Raw genomic sequence first — 17425 nt, 5'->3', positions numbered from 1 at the left:
GTTGCTTTGGATGGATCCAATAATTGAATATCTAAGAGATGACAAGTTACCCGAGGATCCGGTAGAAGCAAGGTTGATCAAGATTCGATCAGCTAGATTTGTCATTCGGAATGGGAGACTATATAAAAGATCTTATGCTGGACCCCTTATGAGATGTATAGGCCCCGAAGGAGCAAACTTAGCTTTGGTTGAGGTTCATGAAGGAATTTGTGGCGCTCACATGGGTGGCGAGCCCCTGGCCCACAAAATTCTAAGATTGGGGTTATATTGGCCTAAGATCCAAGAAGCTGCTATGGACTACGTTTGTCGATGTGGTAACTTGTCAAATTCATGCTACGATGTCGAAGCGCCCGGCGGAGATTATGACTTCAATTCTAAATCCCATTCCCTTTGCAATGTGGGGAATTGATATCATGGGCAAATTCACCAAGGCATCGGGCGGACGGGAATATCGATAGTAGCAATTGATTACTTCACAAAATGGGTAGAAGCCGATTGCACCGGCGACAATTACTGAGAAAAAAGTGGAGAAATTTGTGCTTGAATCAATCATATATCGCTTTGGGATTCCAAAGATAATTGTCATGACCATGGTACTCGGTTCGATTGTCCACAATTTGAGCAATTACGTGGAACATATATGATCGAGCATCGTATGTCCTCGGTGGCATACCCCCAAAGCAATGGCCAGGTAGAGGTTACTAACCGAACGCTACTGGAAGGAATAAAGAGAAGACTCGAAGTTGACAAAGCTTCTTGGGTCGAAGAACTATATAATGTCTTGTGGGCTTATAGAACTACGGTTCGAACACCTACGGGAGAAACTCCATTCGAGGTTGGCATATGGATCCGAAGCATTAGCACTTGTGGAGATAATGGCGGGGACGTTGCGGGATCGTGAGTTCGAGGAAAAAGCAAATGAACAAGGACTGCTGGATAGTCTTGATTTGTTGGACGAAGTTCGGACAAAGGCAATAGCACGAACTCAACATTATCAAAGAAGGATAGCGTCTCATTATAATACTCGAGTGAAGAATCGTCGGTACTTAGCCGGAGATTTGGTGTTGAGAAACACCCTAGCTTCCGACCCGCGTCACCAAAGAAAGTTGGACCCTTCCCGGGAAGGACCTTATATGGTTGTGAAACCGGTCGGTTCGGGGAGCTTACAAGCTGAAGAACATTGATTCCCGTAAAGAATTGGATCGTTCGTGGAATGCTAGGCATCTCAAAAAGTTTTATCCTTGAAGATGATTTCAATTTTGTTCGCGATGTAATCATTTTCAACTCAATCAATGCAATTTTTGGTTTTCAACAAACTATCTTTTGATTGGGGGGCATCATACACCACATTCAAGAACAGGATCCAACTATAAGGCATCGGTTTAAAACCCGAGTGAGTTCCTTCTCAGACTTATTGTATTTCTCCGAAAATCCTTAAGTATAAGGCATCGGTTTAAAACCCGAGTGAGTTCCTTCTCAGACTTATTGTATTTCTCCGGAAATCCTTAAGTATAAGGCATCGGTTTAAAACCCGAGTGAGTTCCTTCTCAGACTTATTGTATTTCTCCGGAAATCCTTAAGTATAAGGCATCGGCTTAAAACCCGAGTGAGTTCCTTCTCAGACTTATTGTATTTCTCCGGAAATCCTTAAGTGTAGGCATTGTTTCAGACAACTAAGACCTAATGCAACGGCGATTCAAGTGGCTAGCAAAGTTCAAGATAAAGTAATTTCTTATTTCTTCAGAAGATCTAAAGAGGCCAGTATTAAAACAATTACAAGAGCTGGATACAATCTCTGATCAAAGAAGAAGGTCATTACAGGTGATCGTTAACAAGTTATACAAGATCGATGCGACTTTGCTAGAACAAACATATGAGTCAACCATTGGAGAGGAGTCAAGGAAAAGAAGAGAAGAAATGAGGATTACAAAAATATTCTAATATTCAGAAAATCCTCTGCAATTTCATACTCTTTGCCCAGCTTGTCCAGAGAAGAATGGTCCTCGACCAAACTCGCATTCGGCACAAGCTCGTCATAATTGACTTCTTCCAGCTGGAGAATAAACAGAGAATCTTCCGATATTGCATAATATCCGGATCGGAAGGTGGAGGATCAATCTTATCCTTGGTCCAATCGGGGAGGAGGAATACCCAGTGTTGGTAAATACTTCAGGATGGCAAACAAGACCGTAGGGAGTCGTATCAAAATGAGGATCTTTCCTTAATATTGATTCCCATACTTCGTTCTCACCATCCCTAAGACGCCTGCAAATTATAAGCATTCAGCATATCAACAAAAGGCTTACTGTGTAAATACTTGAAGACGCAGCTCTGCGAACATCGCTTGGAAGGGATTTGGGCAAAGGAACGACGGCTTGCCTTTCGGGTAATGTTTCAGATCCTTTAGCTCCCGACTTTCCAACTATCCGTTCCATCGCCGGATCTTCTCCCCGGCATCATCCAAATCCGACCGAAGACGACCAATCATCGAATTCTTTTCTCCTCGCCACCTCCCAAGCTAGATTCCGAAGGCGAGCAATCTCAACATCTTTAGCTTCGGAGATTCCCCGAAGCCTAGAAACTTCATTGCTCAACCTATCGAGTCTAGTAACCGCTTCCACTTGGTTGTGGAAGTTACCAAGCAAGCCTCCCGCAAACAACTTTCGAGTTAGCGAGGAGCAGAAAAGTAATTTTTCAAAATCGAGAGGATAATGAAGAAAGACTTACATCACCAGTGACTTCGTAAAGACTTCACCCGGAAGTTTGGAAAGAACTCGCGCTCTCGTAGTCATTCGAGCAGCAAGACACCATTCCAACGCTCTGTCAAACTCGTTTGACACTAATTCAGCGAAGGATGAGAAGGACGAACTACACCAAGAGAAGGATGAGCTTCATCACTTGTCATCCGACGACGCTTCCCGGTAGCAAAATCCTTCAACTCGAAGGAGAGGAGGAGGATGCCAAACAAGCACCGGAGTTAGAAATAGGAGCAGCACTGGCTGGGGCCACGCCTTCATCGACGCCAACATAATTGCCTCGGATGCCCAAAGAGTCTCCTTCGGGGGTGCACCGACAGTGCTCACCAACAAAGCTCACCAGCCAGGATTGCCGCCGGGACCATCGGCAACGGAGTGATCAAGATCTTCCCGGGAAAGACGAGCGGTCACTTCGGGCAAAGGAGGCGCAGGACGGCATCAACGTAAGCTGCAGGAATATGACTTGAAGATTCACCGCCAGAGCCGCCTTACGCTTGGAGGATTCACTAGCTGAAACCACCGCACCGGCCCCAATCACCACCGACGGAACGCTATTCTTGCGAGATTTTGCTCCGATAAAGTCCGGTTGATCTTGGGAGCCACTATACAAAAAAAAAAAAAAAAACAACAAGCCGTATCAAGATAGAAATAAACGACAAAGAACAATGGGGAAACCCTAGTTTTCTAAAGCATCCGACGGCACCAACAAACTAAACCCCAAGTAATAACTACTGTGCAGTTTACTTTGGGGGGAAGAGGGAAAGAGAGATGAGAAATCAAAAAACTCACTCGTTCAGAAATGGATAGAGCTGTCGTCGAAGTACGAGGAATACGGAGGCAGGCCGAAGGACGAAAGGTTGCTTTGGCACTTTAGCAAATCTATCTTGCAGAAGTCAGGATAGATGGAGGGTACCCACGAAGGCTTTAAATAGCCTCAGGTATAAGACGACGGTTGAAGGCTAAGGACAACCGACGACCCGATCGAAACGACGCTTCGAAATCCGTAAAAGCAAGATCAACGGTCGAAGGGATGCCACATGGAAACATGTGGAAGCGAGCACCTGATGCAGAGAAACCTCCAATCGTCGCACTGCCATTAAAATAATGGAGGTATTTCCGATTCATTGGAAACAGTGAATGGTACACAAAAGCAGGAAAACGTTTGAACTTCGCAGAAGGGAAACGTGCGGACTTTGCAATAAATGAAGTAGTGGGGAAGATTAACGCATCTTCCCGAAAAAATATCTTCACAATATTTCTACAAGATCATTATTCGGCGAGGAATGAAGAGTTAAGTGATAAGTTTTATCATTAATACTTTGATATTCAAGGCAATACTTCGGCAAGAGATGGGGAAATTTTGAGGCCAACATGAGTAAAGAAATGTCTATTCATTAAAATGAGGGTACATCTTTACAAAGGAACAACACCCTAAGCCTTTTCTTCATTGTTGCCCGAGGGACCCCTGGTCGGGATGACTTTTCTCAGATCCCGAGAAGAGCCTTCCTCAAGAATGGCATCGGCTGAATCCTCTACAAGCAACAACTTGAGACTCGGCTTGTGATTTCTCCTCCGGAAGTGCCGGCTCGTCATCTAGATATGCCTCATATTGAGGGTCAGCTGGAAAAGGATCATCTACTCCCTGGGCCCAGTCTGGGAGATCCATACCAACTTTCCCGAAGACCTCCGGGTGGCATACCTCACGAAAAGGAGCAAGAGTTGAAGTCGTGGATCGTTCCAAGGATCTGCTCCCAAACGTCGTTCGCCCCCATGCGATAAGCCCGAATATTGTAGAAACCTAGCAATTCGGAGAAAGGTACGCTGTCCGGGTATTTCCGGATACACTCCTTCCGAAGGTTTGGCTTTATATGCTCAAAGCTTGCTAGGGATTGCCAACTTCGATGTTCTTCGAGATCCCTACTCTTAATTTCAAGGCTGTCACCAAACAACGTGGCAGCTGCCTTTTGCTTCCCGGCTCGCGCTCGGCAAAGCAGAGACACGAATTCTTGAAGCTTCAAGGGCTTCCTTGAGGGAGGTCACTTCTTCCTCATGCTTTTTCTGCAGCTCCACAAAGAGCTGCAGCACACTGGTCTATTTCAGAATTGGCCTTGGCCAATTTCTCTTCACAAGTTTGCAAGCAAGGAGCCGGTGCGACCAACACGGCTCAAAGCTTCCATGTGTTGATAAAAGCTCAACACAAAGATTCCCGGGAAGACAGAAGATATCGAAGAAGTCATAAGAAATTATGAAAACATAAATAAGCAAGAAGACCGTTACCTTGTAGATTGACTCACAAGGGAGGTGTCATCCAGGGCTTCAAACTCCCGGCGATCGAAGGAGCAAGACCGAGAGAGCTCCACTCTGCAGCTTTCTCAGATCCCGAGTGACCCCGTCGGTCATCTTCGTGGTCCACCGGGGGAGGAAGACTTCCTCACCATCCGTCGAAGCTTTGGATTTTTTGTTGGAGGGAGCATCAATTATGTCATGCCTCCTCTTGGTTCGGACGGAGGAGGAAACGGTGGCCCTCTCCACCATTGGTTTCTTCCCTTTACCCGAAACATCAGCTACATGCCCGATATTCCCGATACCCCCGTAAGAGGGGTCGGGAGAGGGAAGAGAAGCCTCTTGATCTGCAGTCAAGACCCCGGGCGATCGTTGTTCGGCTGTCACAACGGCTCTAGCGGCCTTCACCCGCAGGCTTTCGGTGGTTCGCTCGGGGAGGCACCGCAAAGAAGAAGGACAAGAATCGGAATTCAAGACATATCACTTCACCAAATCAAAGGATGATGGTTAGAAGCTCACAATGAGCCAAGCCCCAAGATCGAAGGATGGAGTTATACTCCATTTCATATCCATGTATCTCTTGATACCACGGAATGGATTTGATCTTCAAGATGGCCGCCTCGCCTTCTTTGGATAAGGGAAGGCCCCGGTTACTTTCGGACGAAGAAGTAAACCTCCTCCGGTGGTCGGGAAGTTAAGATCCGATGGAGGCGCTCGACGTAAAAAAAATATCGTTCGCGCCATCTTTTGTGGTTAGAAGGGCAAGTTCCTTTGGCGAGGATGCTGCCCCTCCAATCAAGTTCAGCCCTATTGCGTTTGGAAAGAAAGACCCATCCGGGAGGATGGGAGATAGAAAGAACATGAAAATGTACAAAAAGAGAAAGAGATGGCGTGATGCCAAGCTCAAAACACAAACCCAAGAAGCCGACGATGAGACGCCAGCTATTGGGGAGGAGCATTCCGGGACAAATGTTCCAATGATTCAAAACTCATGGAAAATAAAGGATTAAAAAAGGGAAAGCGAACCCCGCTTTCCAAAGGTATCTATGTACAGAGAAAATTCACCCGAAAGGGATGAATCAACCCTCTCATCGTGGTGGGGAGCCCTAACTCGATATGAGGAAGGAAGGTCAAAATCTTGGACAGCTGAAAGAAGAGTTTCTCCATTATAAATGGAGGGAACAGAGCTAGGCCCACCATTGGACCCGGAGGTTTGAGGTTGCCTAGAGGAATCGACGATCTTGGAAGATCTAGACTCGACAAGAACAGGAGAAGTTTCGGTTTTTCTTTCAAAACCTTTTTGAGAAACTTCAGCGAACTCCCGCGAGGACGGTTAGGGTTTTGTTATCACTATCCGACTGTTCGGGGAGCAGGAGAAGCAAAAGCATCACCGCTATCACCAATATGGGGTACTAAAGAAGCCCTATCGTCCGCCATTACTCGTTTCAAGAAACTACAAAAAGAAAAGATCAAGAAACTTACCGATTCAAGGAGACGGAAGCTTGAGAGCAGGAAGGGGCGAAGCAGACTACAAAGGTTCAAATTCCAGACAGGAAGAATGAAACCTACGAAGACAACAAACCGCTTTTAAAACTCCCGCACGAGTGTTCGGGAATCTGAACGATCGAGATTGATTCAAAATCAACGATCAAGATTGAAAGACGTTTTGAAAGTTTGAACTCAAGAATCCGAAATAGGCGTTCGGAAACCGTCGCTTGGATGACGTGAGCCACGACAGATCAACTGCATTGGAGACATGTGGCCTTACACTCACAACGCTCGAGGAAAAGTGACCACCGCATTAAATGTGATATGACATTTAATGAAGCACGCAGAGATCATCACTCGACGACGAACCCGAGCTTAAAAACCAAGCCCTCGGGATCGACCGAACGCTTGGTCCGGGGGCTCGTGATATGGAGAGTTTATGATCAGACCGGGTTCATACCTGGTCCGACCCTCGACCCCGGTCGAGACGGAGAAAACCGAATCGCTCCCGAGCGAACCGGATCCGGAGGGATGGCTTGTCGAAGAAGAAAGATTATCTCGGCAGCAAGCGTGCCCTAATCTTACTTATGGATTAGGGTAATCACCCCGATGACAGCAGACTCAAACTGACGGCTGCGGATAATCGTCATCAAAGGGATAACTATCGCATAACCTAACGGTTATCTCAGGAGTCCTCTACTAGCCAGAACTAGTAGAAGTCTATCGCTCAACGGATCTTATTGATGAGATCCAACGACTACCCGAAGAAGGCTCGAGTGCATCCAACGAAGGAGATTCAAAGGTACACTCTATATAAACCTCACTACTATACAAGGTGAGGGACGGATCAATCGATCAAGGAGAATACTATCTGAGACTCAGGTTCAGATACATACTGATAGACCTCAACTCCCCCCCCCCCCCCCTTTCTTCTCCTCTCTCCTCTTTCTTTCTTTCTTTTCTCCCTTTTTTTGGCGGGGCGTTTGTGATTAAGTTCATCAACCGACTTAGCCTTCGGAGGTGGACTCCCGACCCCAGCGGTCGGGCCACATCTGACGCTTTTGTTTTGCAGGACATTACGTGGAGATCCAAGGGCTGAGCAGATTTTGGACGCATCAGATGCAATTAAATAGAAACTAAAATATTAAGAAATATCAAATTTAATTGAAAGCAAAGTTGAAAATCACCTAATATATGCTGACCATTATGTATGTTACCAAATTTTCTATCAATTAGATCTTATATGCTAATTTGTTTGTAAAACTTCCATCATGGTGATTATGAAAAATTTAAGTGGAATGTGAAAGTTTCAACAATCATAAGTATGTGGTCCCACCAAATCCAAAACTAATTTTAAAATATAAGATTTTAATAATATAAATTTACATGCAATATAGTTTCTATAAATGAGGATAATGCCATATTTTTACTTCTTAATTTAAGGGCAAAATAGACATATCAAATTGGATGTTAACAGCCACTTAACACCATTAGAAGTGAGGGGGCAATAGTAATTTCACAAAGAAGGGGGTTTGATTAGTAATAAAACCAAAGTATAAGGGGGCAATAGTAATTATCTCATAATAAAACTATTAGAATCAATGTTCTTTTGATTTACTTAAGCATGTGTTTTAACCATGCGAATATTCATGTAGTACAAACTAGGAGAAAATTTCTAACACTTTTGTAGTAATACATAAATATTCACTTTACCATCATTTATAGTCTTAATCATTTTGACATATATTCACTACAAAATAATGTATTATCTATTGCCAATTGATCTCCAATGTAATAATAGATTAATCATTCCAGAACCTTTAATCAATATTGTGCTATTAATTCTTGTATGAACATTAGCTTTTGTGTCATCAGATAAGATGAATAAAAAATTTTTTCTATTTTTTAATATACTATTTATTCATTTTTTTATATCATATGCATCGTAGCATATTAGAAAATATTCACATTATTCATAAAAATAAAACAAAATACATCAAAAGATATAGAAATCAAATAAAAAAATTAGAAAAAAAAATATTAAATTTAAAATAAATTAACATATAAAATGAGATTTGAGGGGAAAAGAATTACAAAGTAACATAATATCAATTTTATTTTTATTTGAACTCCAGTAATATAACCAAATATTCAATTATTATATTCAAATGAGTCTGTAGCATCTAGATGTGCTGTAAGATCATCAAAATCATCCACGTTATGGACATAATTTGCTTCAGTATCATTACTTTGAAAAGTCATATTCATCTCCACATTATCTTCATTCCTTTAATTAAGTCTTGACAAAGCTTAACAAAATATTGTGGAGTACGACAGATACGTGCCTAATAACATTTCATACCACATCGATGACGTAAATTATCTTTACTTATTGAAGAGTTACATTGAGAATCTTATTATTCTCTTATTTATATCCATCATAAAAACGGTAATTATTCCGTCTTTTCCTTGTCCACTTCCATAGTCATGCTCATAATTATAATTTTGCCTTCTTTTAGACATATCATGAATTGTTGTATTCACTTCAAGGAATAGAACTAAACCAATAAGACAAGCTTCATGACTTTTCATTAATAGTCCAATATTGTACTCAGCCACAAAAAATACATTATATCATTCAGAGTATTTTTTTAAAACTCTTTTTAATAATATTGCTGTTATAATAGCACATATGAAGTATCAAAAATTGGAAAATGTTTTTATTTCCAGTAAGTCATCATCAATAATATTTTCTCCACATAATTTCAATTGAGAATTAATTTTAAAAAATTGTAGAATTGTACTTATTTACAATTTTAAATCTTGCAACTGCATGTGCATCTCCAGAACTGTATTCAGTTACAGTTTTAAATCTTGCAACTTCATATGCATCTGCAAAACTGTATTCATTTACAATTTAAAATCTTATAGCTTCAAGTACATTGCAGAATTGTATTCATACAGTTTCAATATTGCAACTTCAACTGCATCTGCAAAACTGTCCTCTTTTATAGTTTCAAATCTTGCAACCTCAAGTGCATTAACAATATTTGTGCTGCAAAACTAACAATCATTATATACAATAAATAAAATCATTATGTTTAGATTGGTTAATGACAAACCACAATTGTTAATGCAACCTAATATCTTTTTTGATTCTTAGATTCAATAAAATACATATATTTTTATCACGATGCACTTACATTACAAGATGGATAATTTAAAATCCATTGTTTACAAAAACGCGTGAGGAGGTTGATCATTCATTTCACTTTAAAATAAAAAACATAATGATACATAGTCTGCTATATTTCTTCTCAAAACATTATACTTTGAGCGCAATTGTGCTGATACGTGTTATAAAATAAAAAAGATATTGAATACAAAAAAGAAAGACAAGATGTGTTCAACTTTTCCATTGAGTTAGTCATTACATATTTATAATGGAACTAGAATCTTTTCTGATATGATAATATTAGAATATACAAAGAAATACAATATATGATTCTCACACACAATAAGATAACATTGATATGGAAGGATAGATTGTCGCCCAAGATAGAAGGTGTATATAATGGAAAGATTGACTGCCAACATTGTGTGTTGAGATAACTATGATATTCTATTAAGATGGGAATATGAATCACCAAGATTGCATCCTGAGATAGTTGAGATATTCAATTGGAAGTACAATCTCTTTGGGGGTAATGAACAGTCATAAATAAATATTATTTATAACAAATAAAAAATAATATAAAAAATCTTATTAATTAAAATATTAACAATTAATTAATAGCAAATTGCACTAGCACCCCAAAATGGAGGCCTTAAAGCACTGACACCCCCACTTTATGTTTAAAAAGCACAGAGACCCCAAAATTGAATTTTCATTGGATATATTTGTCAAATTTATCATTGAAAACAGTTAAATCATTGTTTATTTTAAAAAATATCGTGGAATGACATAAAATTTTGAAGAAAAATTTTCTCAGAAAAAGAAAATTAAGCTAATAAAAAACAAAAGTAATTAAATTACATTTATAAAGAAAATTATTCAATGTACAAAAAAAAAAGTTAGTCAAAGTTCTCGTAAGAATTTTTTCATATAAAATTTAGATTATCTCATGTAAATTTCAACTTGAATAATTTCATGATCCACTTAATTCTGAATCAACCAAAATTTCATATATGCAATATATATGCAATATATATGTATATGCAACCCAGGAGAAGCTAGGAGTTAATTCCATATGGGCCTAATCCAATAGATTTTCTTTTGTAAGAGCCTTATCCAGTAGATGATCAAGGGCTTATCAATGATAACTGGGTGTGTCATATTATTTTTTCCAGTAAACTCAAATAGATGATATATCAAATTTTTTTGAGCAAATTGCACCGGCACCCCAAAATGGAAGCCTTGAAGCACTAACACCCCACTTTATGTTTAAAAAACACAAAGATCCAAAATTAGATTTTTATTAGATATATTTATCCAATTTTATCACTGAAAACAGTTAAATGGAAAAAAAAATGCTCTACTATACACAACTCTCTGTTGTGCACAGCAGTGCAAGTGTGCACTTAAATGCCAAACAATAGGCTGAAATTTAAAGCATGATTTGACATTTAAAAAGTTTAAAATAGACTTGTATTTCTTTTTTGTTTTTTCAGCCTATTATTTGGCATCTAAGTGCCTCTATTGCAGGCTAGAGAGGCGATATGTCTGCAGAGGATGTTTTCCCCAGTTAAATCAGTGTTTATTTTGTTTCAATTTAAAAAATATCCCTATAATAAATAGTATCTTGACTGTTTTTAGTGATAAATTGGACAAATATATCCAATGAAAATTCAATTTTGGGGTCTTTTTGTTTTTTAAACATAAAGTGGGAAGTCAGTGTTTTAAGGTCTTCATTTTGGGGTGTCAGTGCAATTTGCTCTTTAATTTATGGTCTCTTTAAGTTTTAACGTATAAAGAAGCAACAAGAAGTCAATTAATTAAAATTTGTCATGCAATTCGTTCAATAATGGTGAATTAGTGAACATTAAGTCAAGTGACTCTAATGGCATCTTACTGAAAAATACTCTAACAACTAAGAAAAGATGGAAAGCGGAAAGAAATTGAAAGAATTTATCGGTTCTGTTTATGATTTGAAGGCAACAAGACGAACCCACCTTGACACCCTCCTTAAGGAAAAAATAAATACTTTAAGATGGACTTTTCAACTCCAGATCTTCAACAAATCCCAATGAAGACCTTTTCTTTGTAGTTGTATGTTTTTTTCTTCTTTTTTTCTTTTTCTTTTTCTGGTAAGCCCTTTGTAGGCTTTTCTCACAGTGAAAGAGGAGCACAAGTTGTTTTGTGGGAGGCTTCATTCCTCTGCACAGGGGCGGACCTGCATTGGGGCCGGGGGGCCATGCTAATTCCTTTATTTTTTTTCAGCTTTTTCTCTTTCTACATGTGAAATGTCACTATTTGGCCCCCCCAATATTGATAACCATTTTTTAAAGGTAGTATAATGGATATAAATGTCATTCCAAATTAAAAACTAGTTCCTCAATCCCTATTTATTCTCTCCTTTCTTCTCTCTCATGTTTTATTCCTATTTATTCTCTTATCTTTTTATAAACGTGGGTTAAGGAAAATTTTTGAAAAAAAATCTTATTAGGTATTCAAAATTTCATTCCTAATTAAAAATTAACTCCTCAATCCATATTTATTCTCTCCTCTTTCTATTTATTCTCTTCCCTTTCTATAAGTATGGGTTAAGGAAAAATTGGAAAAAAACTTCTCCACAATTAGGTATTCAGTATTCTTTCTCTTTCTCAATTTATTTATCGTTTCTATTTTTTTATTATTTTTATTTGATTTTATACTATTTGTTTCTTTATTTCTTCTACAATTTTTGTTATTTGATTTTATACTGTGAATAAAATATCTATAGTTAGTAAGGTAAAACTACCATTGGTTTGCATCTACTAACAAAGAAAATTTTGGTTTGCGTATGACTTTCTAGGGTTGAATTCATTTTTTTTTTTGGCTTTAATTTATCTATATTTGTCAAAAAAAATTATTATCAATAATGGGCCCTACAAAATAAGCATTAGTGCTTCCCAACGGAAAGGTTATTTGGACTTTTATTCTTCGGCCCCCCCACTTTTGAATCCTGGGTCCGCCCCTGATAATATTATTAGGAAGTATTAGGCATACAGATGAAGCCTTCTCCAATCTCTTCGTCTTTCTACCGTACCTCTTTTCGTGTAGAGAGAAGACAACAAAAGAACTTGAAAGATTGGAGGGACCTCATCATAGTTATTTATAATAGCAATCACAAACCCTAGTCCACTTACACAATGGACCAGTTTGGCCCATCTCAAACCTAATGGCAGTGCATAGACCCGATCTGTTGAGACCCATCAATTATTAACCCCAGTAATTAATCCAAACCCATATATTGGCTAGGATAAACCTAACAGTCTTGGCCAAAGTTTTTGAAGATGATGGCATTCATTTGTTGGCAGCCGCTAGTTGATTTGAAATTATCTTCAGTTCTCTTGGATATTCAGAGAACGATTTGTCACCTTTGGATGTATTCTGAAGTTGCATGTGTAACTGCAATATACTGGTATGGGAGAGAGTACCAAATGCGATTTCCGGGGCATCCCAAATAGCAGGTGATGTAGAAAGACCAACAACGTAAGGTAGTGTTTCAGAGGACAAGCTAGAAATAATAAGACTCATAACATGCTGATCTTTTCGAAACCATTCTAAGTAAGCCGAATTATCAACAATAGTTGAAGTTTCAGATAGGTGATGGTGGTTGCTGGGCATGCATGGTATGGTTCCTTCAACATAACTGAGAAGATCTTGAGAATTTAAGATAGATACTATTTGAGTCTTCCGTAAGAGAGTTTTCAGGAGTAAGTTTAAGGGAAAGATGTTGCTGAAACGATGGGAGGGACGCAGACATTGAGGAGAAGAAGAGAAGGATCGGTAGAAGAAGTTGTGAAGCAGAGGAGATGATCATAGGTTGGAAGATTCAAACCTGGTAACTGATACCATGTTAAAACAAAGTTTAATGGAAGAAAATACAACCTACCCAACTTTTGGTTGTACTTTGCTTCTAAATTATGAAAAGAACAAACGTTTGGTTGTATTTTTATTTTTTTATTTTTTTGGTACAAAGGGGCTTTATTAAGCCTGTGAATGGGGATATTAATATTGCCTCAGCGAGAGTCGAACCCACGACCTCTTCACTAAAAGGTGTTGGTTTCAACCAAGGAACGAAAGTTCGTTGCTATAAGTGTTAGAATATTAATTAAATATTCCACATAAGTGTTGGGTTTAGGTGTCTTGTATTCTGTGGGCCCATGTAATTATGGTTTTGGTTGTATTTGTAATTGAAACAGGGTTTGGGTCAATTATTAGTACTGGGTTAAACTTGTAATTACATTGGGGTTAGGGTTTTAGGTTTCCCTATAAATAGTCTCTGTGGGATAACCTATAGGCATCAATCTCTGTAGGAGATTGGGGAATCAATCCCTGTAGGGGATTGGGGTACCCATCCTGATAAGGATGGAGTGCAAGCAAAGGGTAACACTTTGTGGGTGTGAGGTTTCCTAGAAATAGTGAAACTCTTTTTCTCTCTGGTGGACGTAGGCATGGTTTTGCCAAACCACGTTAAATTTCCCTTGTGTGCTTTGCTTGTGTTCTTCTCTGTTCATGGTTGTGCATCCATTATCCCTAATAAATGGTATCAGAGCAAGGTTCAGTGGATCGTCGTCAGAGGTGTGTGAAGATTCAGAAAGAAGAGGATAGGTGCCAGGAGAACGGAGAAGGCTTCGACGGATTGATCGAATGTTAAGTTTTTTTTTTATCTTTTTTATTTTTCTTATGCTTTGAGGGTATTGGATCAAAGAAGAAGAATAAAAAAAAAAAAAGTTTGAGCGGTGGAAAGGTGTCGACCGTGAGGAAGAAAAGGTTTTTTTTTTTAAGTTTTTTTTTTATTATTTTTCCTTGGTTTTAATGTAATACTCATTACATTGGTTTAAAGAAAAAGAAAAATAAACATTTAAAACTGAGAAGTGGAACGTGGAAGAACCGTAGAGAAAAAAAAAGCTAAGTGGAAAAGGGTTCCGTTGGTTGGAGAAAAAGACGAAAAAAAAGAGGGGGATATTTTTTTTGTTTTTTTTATTATCAGATCGTATCGTACAGATTGTTTCCACATGATTTTGTGTGAAGGTTTTTTTGTACAGAGTTAAGTGTTCCTAAAGTTTTTGGGCGTTCTGGACTTAGTGGAAGTGACGGATCGAGGAGATTTTGCTCTGTTGGTATTGATTTTGTGAGTTCGTATGGAGATCAATGGTGAGGTTCTTTCAGTTGATTGATGGGTACGAAAGCTACAGATTAGGTAAACTGTACAGGCTTGCAGGGAGTGTTAAAACAGGTGGAGCTCCAGTTGACACTTTGGCAAGGGGTACAGTAGACAGAATTTGCAGGTTGTTCAGGCGCAAAACAAGGGCAAATTTGGAAAGAAGCGAGTGACTTTCGCTTTGGATTTGGTGAGTGGCAATGATCTCTCGGAGTCGGTTGGGACAAGAGGGATGGAGCCACGTCACATCGTATAGCAGTGATGAGTTGTACGGGACACCCCAGGTGGGGGTGTGTGCCATGCTGGTTTAGTGATGGCGGTAACAAAAGCATTCCTGGAGGGGATGTAGGTCATGCGTGTATAGCGGCAATGAGCTGTACGAGACACCCCAGGTGGAGGGTGTGCGCCATGCTGGTTTAGTGATGGCGGTAACAAAAGCATCCTTGGAGGGGATGTGGGCCATGTTGTAAGGTGTGGTGGATACACAGAGACTAGTGATTGCAGAGAGACATCATCAACGGTTTTCTTCAAGGTGGTTTACAGAATTCTAGCCAAGGTGGAGATTGTTGGGTTTGGGTGTCTTGTATTCTGTGGGCCCATATAATTATGGTTTTTTGTTGTATTTGTAATTGAAACAGGGTTTGAGTCAATTACTAGTATTGGGTTAAACTTGTAATTACATTGGGATTAGGGTTCTAGGTTTCCCTATAAATAGTCTCTGTGGGATAACCTATAGGCATCAATCTCTGTAGGAGATTAGGGAATTTTTTTTTAACGTGGTTCGGCAAAACCATGCCTAAGTCCACTAGAGAGAAAAGGAGTTTCACTATTTCCAGGAAACCTCACACCACTCTCACACCCACAAAGTGCTACCCTTTGCTTGCCCTCCATCCTTATCAGGATGGGTACCCCAATCCCCTACAGGGATTGATTCCCCAATCCCCTACAGAGATTGATGCCTATAGGTTATCCCACATAGACTATTTATAGGGAAACCTAGAACCCTAATCCCAATGTAATTACAAGTTTAACCCAGTACTAGTAATTGACTCAAACCCTGTTTCAATTACAAATACAACAAAAAACCATAATTATATGGGCCCACAAAATACAAGACACCCAAACCCAACAATAAGATAGACTTTATCGATTGTGTTACACTTTGATTTGGTTTCTTATTAGTATGATATGGGTAATATACGGTTACTAAAACTCTTATATAGACTGGCTAATGTGGGCTAATAGGGACCGTTAGATCTTGATGGACGATCTAATGGATTTGCCTATATAAAGGATGCTAGGTCCCTCCTCTAATCCTAATCATAATCACATCTGCTTAGTCAGAAAGGATATACCATCAAGCCAATGAACAGGGAGGAGTTTAGAGGAGAAGATCCAACATCAAGTTGATCATAGAATCAACTTCCACCTCAAGTTCGTTCCTAGTGGGAGACATAAAGAAGATATTCCGCTGCGCTTCGTCTCCAATGAATCCTAGAAAGGTATGTTCATCATCATCTTGTGTCATTATCATACTAAGGTGTTTTTAGTCGATCTATGCAATCTTGGATAGAAATATTCTTACAATAAGTACCGTTTATGCATGATTATTTAGAATATGTGAATCATGAACATTTGTGATTGTTCTTTACTTAATTACATGGTGTGATATGATAAATTGTGTGATTTTGACATGAGGAATGCATAGGTTGGTATTTTTAGCCTTATACATCAGCGGCTATGGTCTAGTCCATTGTCTTTGGTGCCTTTAGTGCATCCATTAGCTGCTTTATTTTTTGGGTAATTTTCATCTGGACCCCTTGAGGTTTGGTCCAGGTCACTTTTAGTCCAGTTCAAGTTTTCTTTTGTATATGGCTCCCCTGTGGTTTCAATAAATGACTAAATAAGGACAAGCTTAACAGAAAACCATTAGTTTAATAATTTTGGTGACGAAAATACCCTCTCTTTTTTCCATTTATTTATTTTCCCTGCTTACATGTACAGGGTCTGTCGTAATCCTACACTCCTCTGCTTCTTTGAAGAATATTGTTTGAGAGAACTGAATTCTTTTTTAATCTTGATTCTCTATTACTCAAAACGTAAAACCCATTTAATGGTATCGTGTTTGTGACTTACAAAAAGTGGGTGACGTGAATTTTGCAGAGGGGACAGCGCCTTCTGCAGCTCGAAGTGTCGGCAGCAGCAAATGAACAAAGATGAGAGGAAGGAGAAGTGCACAGTGGCGTCAAAGAAGGATTCTCCAAATACGACCGGATCGGAATCTTCCTCCAGTAAAGGAGAAACAGTCGCGGCTGCATAGATTTCCAGGGGTGGAGAGAGTGCATCTAGTCTGAATTCTCAATGCATGACTTCGAATTTCATGGAAGCCAATTCGATGCAACATCTGTGTTCCCTTCCCTTTAGTCTATTAATAGAAAAAGGAACCAAAATCAGAATTTATTAAGATGTATTTCAATGGGAAAGAAAAGAGTTTGTGTTTGAGAAGGTAAGAGTGCATTTTTTTTCTTC

This window comes from Hakea prostrata, unplaced genomic scaffold (genome assembly GCF_041222555.1).
Source record: "Hakea prostrata isolate BN-2017 unplaced genomic scaffold, UWA_Hpros_2 contig_41, whole genome shotgun sequence".
NCBI classification, from domain to species: domain Eukaryota; kingdom Viridiplantae; phylum Streptophyta; class Magnoliopsida; order Proteales; family Proteaceae; genus Hakea; species Hakea prostrata.
The sequence above is the reverse complement of the archived record's forward strand: the minus strand, read 5'-3'. Positions refer to the sequence as shown.